The 17,983-nt window shown below is 38.3% G+C and overlaps 1 protein-coding gene across 2 annotated transcripts in view; it reads right to left on the bottom strand.

Moving 5' to 3' along the window:
- Positions 1 to 17,983, bottom strand: part of KLHL5 (kelch like family member 5) — an 87,701-nt gene that overhangs the window by 46,029 nt on the left and 23,689 nt on the right. The gene's annotated exons all lie outside the window — the stretch shown is intronic.

Raw genomic sequence — 17,983 nt, 5'->3', positions numbered from 1 at the left:
GAGAAGGCTGAAGATGAAAGAAGGTATGCTTTGATCCACACTCAGTCTCCACTGTCCTTTCTCTGGGTGCAGCTGGCTCTCTCTATCACAAGTCTATTGGAACTGGCCTGAATCATCTCATTGTTGGAAAGAGCCATGTCCATCACAGTTGATCCTAACACCATCTGGTTGTTGCCGTGTACAATGATCTCCTGGTTCTGCTCATTTCACTCAGCATCAGTTCGTGTAAGTCTCTCCAGGCCTCTCTGAAATCCTCTTGCTGGTCATTTCTTACAGAACAACAATATTCCACAACACTCATATACCATAGCTTAGCCATTCTCCAACTGATGGGCATTCATTCAGTTTCCCATTTCTTGCCACCACACACTGGCTGCTATAAACATTTTCGCTCCCTTAATATCTCTTTGGAATACAGGCCTAGTAGAGACAATACTGGATCAAAAGGTTTGCACAGTTTTAGAGCCTTTTGAGCATAATTCCATATTGTTTTCCAGAATGGTTGTAGATCAGTCACAACTCCACTAACAATGTATTAGTGTCCCAGTTTTCTCACATCCTCTCTAATGTTTATCATTATCTTTTCTCATCATCTTAGTCAATCTGAGAGGTGTGTAATGGTACCTCAGAGTTGTCTAAATTTGCATTTCTTTAATCAATAGTGATTTAGAGCATTTTTTCATATGACTAGAAATGGTTTCAATTTCTTCATCTGAAAACTATTCATATTGTTTGACCATTTATTGGTTAGAGAACAGCTTGTATTAAAAAGTTGAATCAATTCTTTATAAATTTTAGAAATGAGGTCTTTATTAGTAACCCTTGGATGTAAAAATTTTTTTGCCAGTTTTCTGCTTCAAAATCTCATTTCTTTGAGCTTATCATTCCTCCTAAGATTGTTCCTAGGGGGAGTCTGAGGCTGTAGTCAGTCAATAAGTATTTATTAAGTGTCCACTATATGAAGGATACAAAGACGGTAGGGAGTACACTAGAATTTACTGAATATAAAGATTACATGGTTGGTATGCTGAGTGAAGTGAGCAGGACTAGGAGAACACTGTACAAAGTAAAAGCAATATTGTGGGGATGATCAACTTTGAGCTAAGACAATTCTAAAAAGCTCATGGATGGAAAATGCTATCTATATCCAGAGAAAGAACTATGGAGTCTGAATGCATATTGAAGAGTACCATTTTCAATTTTTTTCTTAAGATTCATGTTTTTTCCCTTTTATTTTAATTATTCTTTCACAACATGATTAAGGTGGAAATGTTAAAAAAAACAAAAAAAGATTACATGATTGGGTGTGTACCAGGATATTGAGAGAAACAGCTGTGAGATGTTATATAAAATTGACAAGATTTGACAACAGACTGTATATGGGGGATGGCGGGGGGGGGGGGGGGGGGGGGGGGGGGGGGGGGGGGGGGGGGGGGGGGGGGAAGAGAGTGAGAGTGGAGAGTCAAGGAGGATACCTAGGTTGTGAACTTGGGTGACTAGGAACATAATTGTGCCCTTTATAGAAAAAGCAAAGTTAGGAAGAGGTCAGGGCTTAGGGGAAAAAATAACGAGTACTTTCTTGGATATCTTGAGTTTAAGATGGACATTTGAGTTTACAATGTCTAGCAGGCAGTTTAGAGATTCAAGTGTGAAGGTTTGGAGAGAAATCTGGTCTGGATAAGCAGATCTGAGAATCCTTGGTTCAGATGACAGTTGCATCAATAGGAGCTAATGAGATCACCAAGTGAGATAGCATGAAGAGAGAAGAGGGGCCAGGACAGAGCTTTGAGAGATTCTCACGCTTAGTGCTCAGGATCTGAAGATCCCACAAAGGAAAATGAAGACACCATGAAATGGGAGGAAAACCAAGAGAGAAAAAACCATCATGGATGAGCTCTGCTGTGGAAGACTCTAGAGAGATCAGGAGGAGAACTGAGGAAAGGTCACTGATAACTTCGCAGAAAGCCACATCGGCTGAACTAGAAGGTGAAGTGGTTTAACTAGTTAATAATTTTGTTTCTTCATTGCCTATTCTTCCCTTTTAATTCTTTTTTTATCCTTTTTTCTTATCTTATTGCTATAGCCAGCAGTGCTAATACAATACTGAATAACAGTGGTGATAATGGACATCCTTGCTTCAACTTGATCTTATTAGGAAGGTTTCTAGTTTTTATCCTCATTACAGATAATGCTAGCTCTTTAAAATCAAGAGCAAATCAAGATTTGCTGAAATCTTATTGATATTTTTAAAATTTTGTATCTATATACATTATAGAAATTGGATTATCATTTTCCCCCCTGTTTTTGCTCTCCCTTGGTTTAAGTATCAAAACCAAATTTGTGATATGAAAAATTTGGCAGGAGTGCTTCTTTACCTGTTTTTTTTCCCAGAGTTTACATAATATTGGAATTAATTCTTCTTTAAGTGTTTGGTAGAATTCATTTTTAAGTCAATCTGGTCCTGGGGATTTTTTCTTAGGAAGCTCATTTATGGCTTGTTTATTATAGCTTAGTACTCTTTCATTATATTAATAGCATATTTTGTTTAGATGTTTTTAAATAAACAAGTATTTACTTTGCTTAATTTTCTCTGCTACTAAAACATTTTGGTGCTGATGGGGCCTTTTTTTTTTTTTTTTTTTTGGTCCACTAAAACTTCAAAGGACTAATGATAAAACCACCTCCAGATAGAGACGTAATGTTCTCAATGCAGACTGAATCCTATTTTTTCTTTTTTTTTCAGAACATGGATAAAGTAAAACATTTTTTTTCTGATATTTAAGACATCACATTTAGTTATTTTCATTAATATATATTATATATAATGTTTCAACTGAAGATCAAATATCAACAATTGTGAAAAATAATGAGTAGACAATAAATTTTGTATATTGTATTCTCATTTTTCATATAATTATTGATCTGTGATTTGCATTTGGATGTATTTATTATTCATGTTGCCATTATTAAGTCTCTGTTACATCTGAACTTTTCATTTGTTTCCTGTACTATTTTTATTATACAATATACAATTATACAATAATGAGTAAAGGGGATATGTTTAGTACTTCTTTGTTTCTATATTTGTAATTCCTCTATTTTTGCTGTGTTTCAAGATAGGTACATTCTTTTATATTTGCATTTATTTGCCATAAGCCTTTCAGCTTTAACTTTTAGAGCTGTGTTTCCCCCTAATTTGTCTTTTTCCCCCCTATGTATTGTCAAGAAACAATCATAGTAATAGAGTTATGTGAAAACCAGATTAGTAACTGAAGGAATGAACCCACATGTGGAACCCAAGGAGTTCCCAGTTCTTACAGAGAACAACAAAAGGAGGAGAAAACACGAAGAGGCCTGGGAGGGGAGGGAAAGGTGCAGTAACCGCTCCCAAAGGAGAGGAGCCAGGCAACAGCAGAGCCGCCTTTCTCCCCTTGGGAACTGCGTGCCTCTGCCAGGGACCCCAAGTGTACACACTGGCCCAGACTGGTAGGTACTGTCTTGCTTCTCAAGAACACCAAGGGGATCCAGTTTGGGGTGCAACACCAAGTGATGTCAGCTAGGGGGAGGAGGCTTTGTCCTTGACACATTCAGGGCCTCCTGCATGTTCTGGGTCTAGTGAGAAATATGGCAACCCAAAGAGAAGTTCAGGGGAGCCCTCCACCAGTAACTGCAAGACTACCGGTGCACGGCTGCTTTGGGGGGCAGGGGGATGGGAAGGTTGGAGGACTAATGTGGTTTGAAGAGAGTCACCTTAGCTGCAGTCTTGTAGATCATGTGACCCTCTCTATGATCACGCCTCCTCTTATGTGGATGGAACACAGGCCACAAGGCAGGGAGGCTCCCACTGCCCACCGGGTCACAGACTACATGATGTCTAAAACCCAATCCCTTGATGCCAGCCTCCCTGGGGCCCTTATCCTCCCCCACCACCATCCTGGCTGTCTCCAGAGCAGCTGCTGCCCTAACTCCTAGGACAATCTTGGGCTCACACATCTCCCTCTCTCTACCTAAGGGTAATCCCAGGAACATCATGAAGGCTGCACACAGTAGGGAGAGGTAGAATTCTGAAAACACTTGAGCGCTTTTGGAGACTCTTAGTTTTGAGAAACGGTAAAAGGGAAAGGCTATGAAGTCAAGAACAGTTGAAGGAATCTGCTCTCAGAGGCAGAATCCCCAGCATCTGCCTATGTTTCGGAGTAGCTCTTCTGTCCCCAAATCTTTCTCCCACAACTCCAGAAAATCTTCAGTTAACTGTGTTGTGTCAAATGAAACTTCACTGATGAGAGATTCATTTGAATAAATGGATTTCCTTTTTAAAAGTGCTAGTACCACTGACAGAATTAAATGGACAACTCTCACACCTTAGTATAAATGAATTACAGTCAATCCTCAACATTCACGCATTTAACTTTTGCAACTTCAAGTATTCCTGTGATTTTATTAGTAACCTCATTTTCACTTCTGCATAGACACCTGCACCCATTTGCACAGCTATATGCAGTAGAGAAAAAATGAGAGGGACAATGAGCCCAAATTTGTGAAGCAGCTGGTACTCTACTGGGACCTTCACTGATCTTCACCCTTTTGTTGTGAAGAGCTCTCGGGGGCATATTTTCCTTGTCTGCCTTTAAAACTCAAGTTTTGCATTGTAATTATGCCCCCAAACACCGTGCAAATCCTTTGGGCTCTAAGTCCAAGTGAGCAAAGTCAGTGATGTGGCTTAGTGAGAAAAATTCATGCTTGAAGGTCTGCAACAGTGTCACTGTGATTTTGTGTTAATGAATCAATATAAAGAAGGAAAGTGTTTATGGTACTTTAGATGTCATGTGTTATAAAAACTGAATATTGTTTGAAATAAATTTTTTTTTAACTGAACTATTAGCACAAAGGGCCACAGAATTCTAGGCAGTTGCTAATGAGAAAAATGTTTTGCATGTTACCAATTTTATTTTGTGCACTGTACTTTATGGGTTATTTCATGATTATTGTGTTAGAAAAAGTGCATGTTTTGTAACAGAGGATTGTAAATGGAAAAGTGTCCTTCTAGCTATCTCCAGCGGAAGATTAGTTTCTGGTGGTCACAGGAACCTAGCCTCCTATTTCCCACAGGTTCAACGTATCAACATTTGCATTTTTTTTTTTTTTTTTTACTTTTGTGGCATTTTCTAAAAATGTAACCCTGTGGAAGTTGAGGATTGACTGTAGATTGTTTTCTTCTTAAAGTCTAGCTGAGGAAATAGTCTCTGGACTACTGAACACTTTCAGGAAGGGGAGAAGTCTGGATAAAGCAGTTCCACTGTTCAGCCAAGTAGAGGCCTGGAGTCAGGCAGAACTGGATTCTAACCTGTGCCTTTGGACACGCACCGGCTGTGTGAGGCTGGGCAACTGTCTGCCTCAGTTTCCTCAAATGTAAAATGAGGCTAACAATAGCACTTCCCTCCCAGGATTCTTATAAGAAATAAATGAGATCCTGTGCATCAGCACTACACAGGACCTAATACCTAAGTGCTTAACAAAAGCTAATTTTCTTCCTTCCTTGTGATGAAGGGCTCTGAGCAGCATTTAAAGTTAAGAGTTAACATTGATGTAGGACTAAAAAGCACTTTCACATTCATCATCTTATTCAAATTTCCCTAATCAATGATGAAATGGGGCTGGCCTGGGACCCATTGGTGGCCAATCAATGAGAAATCAGGGTGGTTTTGATTTAAGGCATGGTCCTTAAGAAAGAGATCTTGCCAGTAAATTCCAAGATATTTTGGGAGGGAAGGAGGAAGGAAAGAGGGGAAGGAGGAAGGAAGGGAGAGAGGGGAAGGAGGAAGGAAGGGAGGGAGGGAAGGAGGAAGGAAGGGAGGGAGGGAAGGAGGAAGGAAGGGAGGGAGGGAAGGAGGAAGGAAGGGAGGGAGGGAAGGAGGAAGGAAGGGAGGAAAGGGGAAGGAAAGGAGGAAGGAGGGGAAGGAAAGGAGGAAGGAAGGGAGGAAAGCAGGAAGGCAGGAAGGAAGGAATGAAGAAAAGAAGGAAGTAATTTCCCAAGTGATCAGACTGAATGTAAACTAGTCATTTGTGCTTTGGCCAGAAAGGCAGAGGGTTTTTCCCTTCCACATTTATGTATTTAGAGGTTGGGTTCTGGTTTTTTCCTGGGAGGAAGAAGAGATGCTCTGCCTCGCTGGCTCCCCAGCCTCATCCCTGAACCGGTGTTGCCACGGTCACTCTGAGACTTGTGGGAGGCCTTGGCTCAAGGAGGCCCAGGTCTCCCAGTGCTCTGGGAATGACAGGGTCAGCCTGCTCTCTCTCTGGCCCCATCTTGGGCCAGCACTCCATCGCATCCTCTGGGCTGCCTCCTCACCCCCTCCCTGCTGCGCACCCCCCCCCCAGGCCTCTTTGAGCACCTTCTCACAGTCTGGGGTGGGGATTCCAAGTACTAGACTGGTATGTCTGCAGGAAGCCCCGAGTTCAGATTCTGCCTCCGACAGTCCCAGCTGAGTGGTCCTGGGCAGGCCCTTTCACCCTCATGCTCCATCTCCTGTCTCTAAGATGAGCCAGAGGGGAAGCCAGCAGACCCTCCTGGATCTCTACCCAGAAAGCCCCACACGGCCTCACCACTGTGGCTGCATTTGGCACCCCCCTTTCTAAACAAGGGCCAGAGAGGCTGGTTTTGAGTCTGGGCACGTGGCAGCAGTGGCCAGAAGAGCCCCGGAGCTAGGGGGGCAGGGGACCCCGCCTCGGTTCTCAGATCTGCCCGAGCCCAGGAAGGTGAAAGAAAACTTCCTTTGCCTTTACAATCTGCCCTTCTGAGGAGCTCACCCTGAAAGCAGCCTGTGTATTATATAGAGAGGTTATTTGTACTTTAGAATTTCAGTCAATGTGATAAAAGGAAACGGATTTCCAAGATCTTGAGGAAGACAGTTTGGAGTAACAGGATTGTCTAAATCATACCATGGGTAAATAGCCTAGTTTTTCCACAGTTAAGGCTGAATCTGATCCCAGTCTGGCAAATCAAAGAGTTTTCTTTTAACAAAGAATTATCCCAGGAAAGCCCACATCCACTTACAGATTGAAATGCCAGCACTTGAGGGTGTAAGTCCCTGAAATATTTAGAGTAGCTTTTTAGAGCAGTTCTCCTAAATGGTCTCTGGGAGCCACCATCAAGTTCATGTATGAAAAGAATGGCGAAATCAACATTACAGAATCCTGTCAGGCTGTAAGAATGGCCTTTCAACATCTAGGAAAAAGAACAAGGCTGCAGTTTCTTAATATTACTCATTTATAATATAAAGCAAGGCTGTCCTAAGAATATGGCCAGAAAAGTTATTGAGTAAATGTAGAAATGGGAGTCTTGAGTACTTGAACCCAAAGAAAAATTACACAGTGTTTTTAGTCGAACAATGAAAATGTCCCTTGTCCTTGGATAGAGGGTTAAGAAGGTTTAGGTGAAACTTGGGACTGATAAGGAGTAATAAATGTGGTATATTTAAACTACGTATTCTTAAACTAAAAAATAATTCCTGTACTTGCTGGATGGCCATAGTGCTTGAAAAAATTCTTCCTTTCAATTAATACACTAATTACCTTTAGTAGGAGGCCCCCATTAAAGTAAAACAATTATGTAATTAAAAAAAAAACCTCTCTACTTACCCTCCCTGGCCCTGTTTCCTCAATTTTAGAAGGGTGAGGAAGGGAGAGTTAAAATTCGATCACTTCCAAAGCTCCTTCTAGTCCTAAATCTATTATAGAATTTGTGATCCTAGAACATTAATGCCTTGATTGTATTTGCCTTATTCAAAAGAGTTCTAGCAAAATCCTTTGAAAATGAGTTTTCACATATGCAAAAATGTTTATAGCAGCTCTTTTTGTAGTGGCAAAGAATTAAAAATTAAGTTGGTGTCCATCAACTAGGGAATGGCTGCATAAATTATGGTATATAAATGTGATGGAATTTTGACTGTACCATAAGAAATGACGAAAAGACAATTTCAAAGAAACTTGGCAAGACATGTATGAATTGATGTCAAGGGAAAGTGAGCAGTACCAAAACAATTTATACACATACAACATTGTATAGACAAACAACTTTGAAAGACTTAATCACTTTGATCAATGCTATCTATCTCCTGACAGAAGTGATATTTACTTGACTATTCACATTTATCACAATGATTTTTTTTTTCTTTTTCCAATAAAGTGAGGAAGTGGAAGGGAAAAAAAAACAAATGCTTAATAACTGAAAAAATTAAGATAAAAGTTACATTTTTTAAGAAAGAAAAAGGAGCTCTAGTAATGTTAGTGAGTGTAATATATGAAAAATATTGATGGGGGATCTGGAATTTTTAATAGAAATCCTGGGTAATTTGTAAATCAGTGAGGAAAGTCTTGCCATTTGAAAGCCAAAATGTGATCATACTGAACAATATATTAGAAAAAAAGTATTAAAGGTACAAAGTCAACAGAGATCTGATTGCAAAGTATTTTCAACCTTTTTTTAAAATCAAGGTTCACTATAAAAAATCTTTACTTTTTTTGAGCTGTCTCTATTTGTACTTCTCTGAATATAGACTTTAACTCATTCTCTATGCTTATTTTCTTTTCCTAGCACACATTCAGAAAATACTTCATGAAACTAGTAACCTCTGCCCTCTAATAAACCTTAACTGCTCCATCCTGTATTAATATAACCAAAAGGCTGTAAGTGCAACTATTAGGAAAGGACATAATATGATTCTAGTCTTTATGACTAAAAAGGTGAGGCAGAGGATACTTCAAAACCAAATTTTCTCCAACATTTTAATAACCATTTAATAGCTATTTTATGATGTTACTTCACAATTTTGTCATAGGGTTTATCCTAATATATGATTACAATCTTAGTGGAAAGAGAAGATAGGGAAGTTACCTAATCATTGATGAGCTGAGCTTGCCTTTGTTCTGATATTTTAATTGTCCATACCTCTTTTTAAAAAGTGAAGGATATATCAATTTGCATTTGATTCAGAAGACAAAAGGCAATTCCTCATTAAGTTTCCATGCTTGTGCTGTGCCCAAAATTATCTTATGATCTGAATTCTTAGGAGAATGGGCTTTTTTTTTTAAAGGGGAAGAAAAGGTAAAGTGATACTTCTGTGATAAGTTACAAAAAAAAAAGTAAATAAAAATAAAATAAAATAAAAAAAGCAAGCCTGTGAAGACTGCTTTTTCTATTATTTTTTTTCCTACCTATAGAGGGTAGTAGGGAAGACTCAGGCTGGTTCTTGAAATACTGGAACATAGTTGGTCAATGGGAACTTACTGTGAAGCTTGCATAGTTCTGAGGTTTTTAGTTAGAAAATAAAAGAAATGTAAGCTACTATTTTCAAAATGCGATCATAAGAAGATCCTGATATACAATGACAGAAACTTTTGATTACTTTGTCATCAGAAAAATTCCGAAGCATACTTTTTGGTAGTTATGTTTAAAATTATGATCTCAAATTTTACATTTTGTCATTCTAACGTATAATCATTGATACGATACCTAAATTAGCATGTTTTTAAAAGTGACACTTCTGTCAGAAAGATATAAAATCAAACACTACTTTTCTTTTTCCTTAAATAACCTTTCTGTCCTTCAAGTTGGGCCTAAGGGAGAAGAGCTCAGCTGCTCCTTAGAACATGGTTAATATGTAATTTAAGTGTCAATTAGGAATGAAAATATAAAAATGTAATTAAGGGATCCACGTGCAATCCTTGCTTAAAATATGCTCAATAGGCGTTTTGCTGTGGATTAGAATGATTACATTATATAGGATAATAATTCAAGTATTGAAATGTCAAAATTTGCCATTATTAGGCAACCCAAATTGTGATTAATATTTCCATTTAAACCCTAGCGTAATTTAAGTCAGGTAGATTAGAAGTAATTTGCACAAAAAATGGTAAGTCACATTTATAAAGTGTTTTAAGGTTTATAAAGTATATAAGTAGTAGCAACTAATATTTATGTAGTACTGTAAAGGTTTGGAAGCACTTTGCATGTATGATCACATTTGATTCTCATAACAATCCTTAAAGTTTGATAATATTCTTTTTTTTAAATTAAAGCTTTTTATTTTCAAAACATATGCATGGATAATTTTCAACACTGACCCTTGCAAAACCTTGGGTTCCAATTTTTCCCCTGTATCCCCCCCCACTCCCTCCCTTAGATGGTAAGTAATTCAATCTATTAATATGTGCATAGATATTTATAAAATTATCTTGCTGCACAAGAAAAATCAGATCAAAAAAGAAAAAAATGATAAAATAAAAGGCAAGCAAACAATAACAACAAAAAGGGGGAAATTTGCTAATATTCTTTACCCATTTCTGCATCAGAAAAACCTTGCGATTCATGAGATCATAGATTCGGAACAGGAAGAATGTTAAAAGATCCTCCAGTCCAATGCCATCATTTTGCAGGTGAAGAAACACAGACCCTGAGAGTTTACCTTTGTAACTACTTGCTGAAGGCACATGCAGGAAAATTATAGAGCCAGGATCTGAACTGAGGGTGTACCCCCTAACACAGCCAGGTGAGAAAACAAAGACTTGAGAGCACTTGTTCAAGGTCATAGGGCAAAAGAGGCATCAAAGCCAGCCCTGATTTCTGGGTCCAGGTTCAGAGGATTTTTCCTCCTGACAGTGTGAATCAGGTGGTTTTCTTGGGGGCTTAGTATAATTCCCACACCCATGATGAATGGGGATATATTGCATGGAGGGCAATGTAAAGGGAACTGGGTTAGGAAGCAGAAGGCAGGGGTCTAATCTATCTAAACTGGGGAAATCACGTAAGTGCTCACTTCAATTTCTTAATATGTAGGAGTTGGAAAAAAATCTCTATAGTGCTTTCTAGTTTTACAATTCTAGAAGAATCTATAAGATTAAGAATAAAAACATAAAAATACTTTATCATCATCCAATATTTTTTATATCCATTGTGCTAAATAAAAAGAATTACAGTGCACCTGTCCAAGGACTTATATTGTAGGCTATTTAGAGATATAGTATAAAAATCAAAGTATTTCTATATTAAAGGCCTAATGAATTGTCTACACAGTAATCACTGATTTAGAGAAAATAAGGCCAAAAAGCCTGTATGTCCCTATCTGCTTCTGTTCATCAACTTCATTCTCCATATATGCATATAATAGTTGCACTGATAACTTATGAAGTTACTAAACAAGAAGGTGTGCCTAGTTCTTCTCTGGGTATTCACCAGCAAGGACCATGATTGGCAGGCAGCAGGAACAGGGCGTTAATCACACTTTTAATAGCCACAGTGGACATAAAGGCATAAGTGTTTCTCAAGGGAAACACAAAGAAAAGCGATGACAGGCTGGGATACAGAGGCCCACCAGGCTGGGATGGGGCAGGGGGGATGAGAGGCAGAGGATAAACTCTCCTGTAATCACGGATTAAAGTTGGGAGCACCAGCAGCACAGCCCCAGTGGAGACACAAGAGACCTGAGGGGAAAAGAGTTGGAGGTCTCATTTTTAGAGGGATTTTGGGGGAAACCGACCAACTCCTGTCTGTGCCACCTAAATTGAGTGACCTTTCCCAAAGTTATCAGTAAAACTTCCAAGTTATCATCACTCCAAACTGTACCGTGAATCTGGACTGTGGAGGACACAGGAGCAGAATTGGTACATATTAGCAGGATATTTTAGCCCATATATGATGCAATTTGAAAATTATGCTTCTTTGACCTTTGGGATGATTTGTACATGACTCCAGGTTCCCCTCTACACTTATTTCCTGTTAAAACTAGAAGAATAAGGGGTGGTGGTGGTGGGACCAGAACAAAATGCAATTTTATCACAATGATTTTATACTTAACTAATTCAGGAAGATGAAAGAAGTGTAGCTATTGGTTGGTAGTTGCTGAGATTATCTCAGCAGACCTTTAAAGAATAATAGTTCATGATTTTTCCATTTTTTAGGTCTCAGTTATAAGATTTTGAAAAGTAAGTTACAAGTCTCTTTGAACTACATTGCCAATAGCGTAGATTGTTTTGTGAATTTAAGGCAAATTAATCAACATTTATTAAGCACTTACTATGTATGTTTTAATCACTGTGCTGGATGCCAGAAATACAAAGAAAGGCAAATAAGCAAGCAAACAAACAAAACCCAGTCCCTTCCCTGAAGAAAGGCGTATATTCTAATGAGAGACGACATATTAAAAACTAAATATATACAAACATATAAGAGTAGATAAAGGTAATCTAAAAGAGGAAGGTATTTGTAGTTGAAAGTGCCAAGAAAGAAAGGCCTCCTGCAGGAGGTGAGAGTCAAGCTAAGTGCTGAGGAAGCCAAGAACTAAAAAACAAAGGTGAGAAGAAAGAACATTGTAGACTTGGGGGACAGCCAGTTCAAGGTGCAGGAGACATGAAATGGAGATTAAGTGTCTTGTTCAAGAATACCTTCAAGAAAGCCAGGATGATTATGAGAGCAAGAAAGGGGCTAGATAAAGGGCTAGAAAGATCAGGAGTCATTATGAAATCAAGTAAACATATTGATTACATATTTATTATATGCCATGTACTATGCTGAGGATACAAAGAAAGGCAAAATTACAGTCCCTGTCTTCTGGAAGCTTATCATCTAATGGGAGAGACAACATGTAAATAATCATTTATATGGATATATAAGATAGACACATAGAAGATGGCAGAAATGCCAGAGGGAAAAGGATTAGCGCCTGGGAGGACTAGGAAAGGCCAACCGGAGCTGAGCTAGGAAAGCAGCCAGCAAAGCCAAAGGGGAGCTGAGGGGACAGAGCATCCCAGGCAGGGACCGTCCCAAAGCACAGCTGCCAGGTCCAGCTGTGGAGGGGGCATTGGAGCCTCTGCACAGGAGGCACAGAACCAGACCCTTCAGAAAAGCCACCCTGGCAGGGGAAGGGAGCGCAGACCCCAACGAGCCAGGACAGGAAGGTGAGAAGGCCCTGACCACAAGGGGGAACGCAGTGGAGGGCCGGGAGTCAAGCTGGTGTGGGGGCAGCCCGGGGGAGGAAGCGGTAGGGGTCTGGAAAGGTAAGAGAACCCTGAGGACGATGCTAAGTGTCACCTGGGATGGCCCCTGTGAGGGAGCAGGAAGCCATCGGTCCTCCAACTGGCAAAGACAGAAGGATCCCCCAAATGCCGGGGTCCAGAGTGAAGGGAAGAGGGTGTCCTGGGCCCCAAGGGGAAACATGGCCCTCAGGGCCTGCCCCCACCTCAGACTGGGAGGTGGGGCTTTGCTAACTGCCCCCTTTTCTTCTCCTTCTCATATATAGGCCTGGTGGTAGTGAGGGGGGTACATTTCTTGTCTTTTTTTCTTATTAAGTCTAAAGCCATGGATTCTGGGTTCTGGCAACAGTCCTGTCTGGCCTCTGGTTCCCTATACAGCATCCCTCCCTTCCTCCAACAGGGGACCAGACCCCTCCCCCACAACCTGATTGTCATTCCCCTAATCTCTGCAGTAAGGACAGAGGACTGAGGAATTTAACTCTCCTCCTCAGTATCTAGGAGAGCCCTCTCGCTGCAATTATCTAGTAACGCATTTATTAAAAATTAATCCTCAATGAAATTACCTCTAATATTAAAAAAACCCAGAAAATGGATGAGTATCTACAAAATGTAAGATACTGAAATTAATAAAAATATATTTAATCCAATTTCAAAAAAAGAAAATAACTAAGTTATAAGATATATGAAAGAAAAAAATCAAGCACAAAAACAAACAAAACCTTGTCCCAGATAGATTTACAAATGACTTCTCTTAAATATTTAAAGGGCAATTAATATTCTCAAAATTATTTTATGAAATAAATATAATCCTGATACTCAAACCAGGGAAAGAGAAAGCAGAGAAAAAGCTCTAGATCCATTTCACTGCTGAATACTGATGCAAATGCTAAAATATAATTCTGCCAAACTATAGCAAATAGATAAAACATAATTAGCCATGATCAAATCAGATTCATGTCAGGAATGCAAGGATGGTTCAACAGGTTCAATGAAATCAACATACACCCAAGTATATCCAAAGATACAGAAAAGATCATTGATAAATTATAACATTCATACAGTTTGCCACTTTTTCTCCAGTGAGTTAAGGCAAACAGGGTTAAGTGACTTGTCCAGGGTCACATGGCTAATAAGTATGTGAGGCCATACTGGAACTCGTGTCTTCCTCAATCCAGATCCAGCACTTTAGGTTTCAGAAAAACATGGCAAGGACAATATCAACTCATGCAAAGTGAAGTGAGAATTGTGCACAGTAACAGAAATGGCATGATGATCAGCTGTCTTGGCTACTCTGGTCTATCCAAAACAATTCCTAAAATTTTATCTACTTCTAAAAAAAGAACTAGCAAACTCTGAATGGAAATTGAAGTATAATTTTCTTACTTTACTTTGTTTGCTTTTTTTGCAACATAGGTAATAATAGAAATATCTTTTCTGTCATTTCACATGTATAACTGATATAGTTTACCTTCTCAGTGGGGGAGAAAGGGTGGGAGAGAATTTAGAACTACAAACTTAGAAAAGAATTTTATAAATAATAATTTAATTAAAAAAACAATAACAACAAAATTCATAAAATATGTGCAGTGGAACGTACCAAAATGTATTTTAGATATATAAGTACAAATATAAATTGCTCCTTGCAGAAATGAAAACCAAATAATTAAAGACAATTAATAGTCATGGTTGGTCTAAGAAATATAATAAAAATGGCAGTATTACCTAACCTAATTTGCAGATTTAGTACTCCATCAATCAAATTAGAGGAAGGGCATTTTATAGTACTAGATAAAATAATAATGAAATTCATTTGAAAGAACAAAAGTCTAAAAAACCCTCAATGGATACGATGATGAAAAGGTATAAAGAAGGTATAGTATTATCAGACTTCAAAAGCTATCTTATAAAGTAAATATGCTTATGTGATTTATTTGCTATTGATTAAAAAGGCAAAACCCAAAATAATTAAGGCATGTTAGATGAACAAAAGCAACTGAAAACAATAAATTAGTATTTAGTGAATCCAAGAACATAAATGACTAAGGCATGATTCCTTATTTGAAAAAAGCTGAATAAAAAAAAAATTAAAAAGCATTTTGTTTTAGACAAGAATCTTTTATACAACAATAAGCTTCAAGCAGATATCCAATTTGAAAATAGATACAAGTTCACAAAAAAATTTGAAGTGCACTTCGTAAATATGACTGGAGAGGAAAGAGGTCATAAAATATAAAATGTAAAAACATTTTTGGTACAAAAAGTTTGAAAAGTTTTTGCCTGACAAAATCAATGCAACTAAAATAAGGAGAAAAAAAAACTAATGGTGATAGAAAATCTTTGCAACAATTACTGATAAAAATCTGCTATCAAAGATATGTAGGAAATTGACACAAATATGCAAAATCAAGAGCTAATCTTCAATAGATAAATGGTTAAAGTATATGAACAATTTTCAAAAGAAAAGCAAACACCCTCATGAAATCATGCTATAAATAATAGTAAGAAATCAAAAAAAGAAAACAGTTCTGAAGTAACCTTATTAGCAAAATTAGCAAATTAGCAAAAGTACAAAATATGAAATAATTAAAATTAGAAGATCTCTTCTAAACTCTGCTGGATTTCCAACTTCTTTCTCCTTTTGAGAATAGAGACAAGCTATAAAGATTTTTTTAAAAATGTGTACATTGCCATCTATGCTATTGGAAGGGATACCTTCTAATCATAGATCCAGAGGAGATCCTAACTAGAAATCAATTTTGACTTTCACTTTTATCTAAATTCTAGAATAACTAAAAAAAGTCATTTCCATTCAAGATAAAGTCAATTTCAACATAATATTTGGTGCTTGATTGTGTCTGATACCTCCTGACTTTTAAAGATAATATTCGTCAACAACAAATGTCAGGTTTCTGAGAGCAACCACTCCCCAAACCTTAGCCTATAATTTCTGAATTCTAAATGTATTTTACATCTTAACCTCCTACGTACTTACCACCTTCACACTAAAGTCAATAAGTATCAAGGTTTTGATTGGCTTAGTTTGGAGAGTCTTGTCAAGTTATCTATAGAATTTTTCTATGTCTTCCTTCTCTATGACATATGGTTGTCCATAAACTGGACTTATCTACATGGTGGTACCTTGCCCATGCTCATCACGAGCACACAGAGGAAGAGGAACAATTATTTCATGATGTCTCTTCTTGCCTTTGGAGATGTGATTAAACAAACGTTGCCAACTGCTTTATTTATATTCTTACAGAGAATTATGAGCAACCTTTGGTTTCACTTATAGCAAGAATGTCAATGAAGGTATCATTCAATTCCTCTACCAGTGTATCAATTCACCAGCTGCTGAACAATGGTAGAATATTAAAAAATAATGTTTTTATACAGCAAAACAACCATGGAAAATGTTTTTATACAGATAAAAACTGTGATTCTTAGCACTATATCCTGTCTCTGTAACCACTTCACCAACCATTACTGAGGAAGTGGAAGATGATAGGAGTAAAGATTATTCTGTATTTTGATTTTTTTCATGAGTTTCCATTAGTGATTAAAGTTCAGGAGAGAAATAAGAGTGGAATATGTATATGCTTGGCAATCATCTGCATAAAGGTGATAACCAAACATATGAAAAGTGATAAAAATCATGGAAAGAGGAAATAAAAGGATCCAGGGTAGAGGCAAGAGGGGCACCTGGGCATAGTGGGTGGCAGAAGAATGATGCTCCACTGAAGAAGCCTGAGCTGCAAGACTTGAAGAAGCATAAACCCAGAAGAGAACATCAAGGGCAGGGGTGGCTCTTAGACACTGCCAAGTTTGAAAAGGTCTTGGCCTGACTGCACTCGTATCCAAACAACACGGGCCTACAGCAGAAAGTCCGGCCTCTGAGGGGGCAATCTGGGAGGCCCCGACCTCATTCCATAGAAGCTGGTTCCCCTTTCTCCTTGACACTTCTGACTGTTCAGACCTGGTCACCAGGGCGGAGGGCCTCTGACCTTGGAGCTCTCCCCAGCGGCTGGAAAGTCCTGTCTTCTTCCCCCATCTTGTTTTCAGCTCTTTCCCAATCCCAAGGTCAACTCCTTGCCCCCTTTCTTTTTGTTTGTGTTTTGAATATCTAGCCTGGTGCAGGCAAATAGTAAACACTTAAAGAGAAGCTTGTAGACTGCAGAACAGATTTGCACCAGTGGAGGGAGTTTGCACCTTGAAGAGATCACTTATCCATTAAATTGAATAAAAAGTCCCACGCTCAGAAGCATACAAAGATTAAGACTGATGGAATCCTTGCCTTCAAGGAGCTTACAACCTACATATTTATTATATGCATATAATGCAAAGTAGAATGTGATCACTTTCAGCTTGGGTAAAATCAAAGAAAAAAGAGATCAGAAGAGATTTTTTGGATCTATGTTTCCCCCCCCCAAAAAAAAAACTAGACTTTAAATGAAGAAAATCATTTCAATAAATAAAGATGAGGAAAGAACACATTCCAGATAGACTATGTGAATGTTTGTAGGCAAAAACGGCAGAAAATACACAGGGAAAAAAAGTACTTTAGTCTGTCTTGAACTGGGATGTATAATGAATGAAAGGAGGAAATAAGGTTGAAATGTCAAGTTGGAGCAAAAATATTAAAGGTCTTATATATCAAATTAAAGCATGTCTTTTTTGATCTACAGACTGAAGGTTTTAAAGGAGCCAAAGTGATCAGATTTGTATAAAATTGAAATTATTACTTTGGTAGATGTGGGAAGTGTGTCTCAGAGAAAAGAACCAAAAAAGGCCTGAACTAGGGAAGGGGCAGTGAGCTGACAGCTCAAACCAGGTGGTAAAAATGGACAGCCTTGTTTCATCCTTGATTTTTTCCCTGCTGAGGCAACCAGAGTTAAGTGACTTGCCCAAGTTCACACAGCTAGGATGTGTTAAGTGTCGGAGGCCAAATTTGAACTCAGGTCCT

Source organism: Sarcophilus harrisii, chromosome 6 (genome assembly GCF_902635505.1).
Source record: "Sarcophilus harrisii chromosome 6, mSarHar1.11, whole genome shotgun sequence".
Lineage (NCBI taxonomy): Eukaryota > Metazoa > Chordata > Mammalia > Dasyuromorphia > Dasyuridae > Sarcophilus > Sarcophilus harrisii.
The sequence above is the reverse complement of the archived record's forward strand: the minus strand, read 5'-3'. Positions and strand labels throughout refer to the sequence as shown.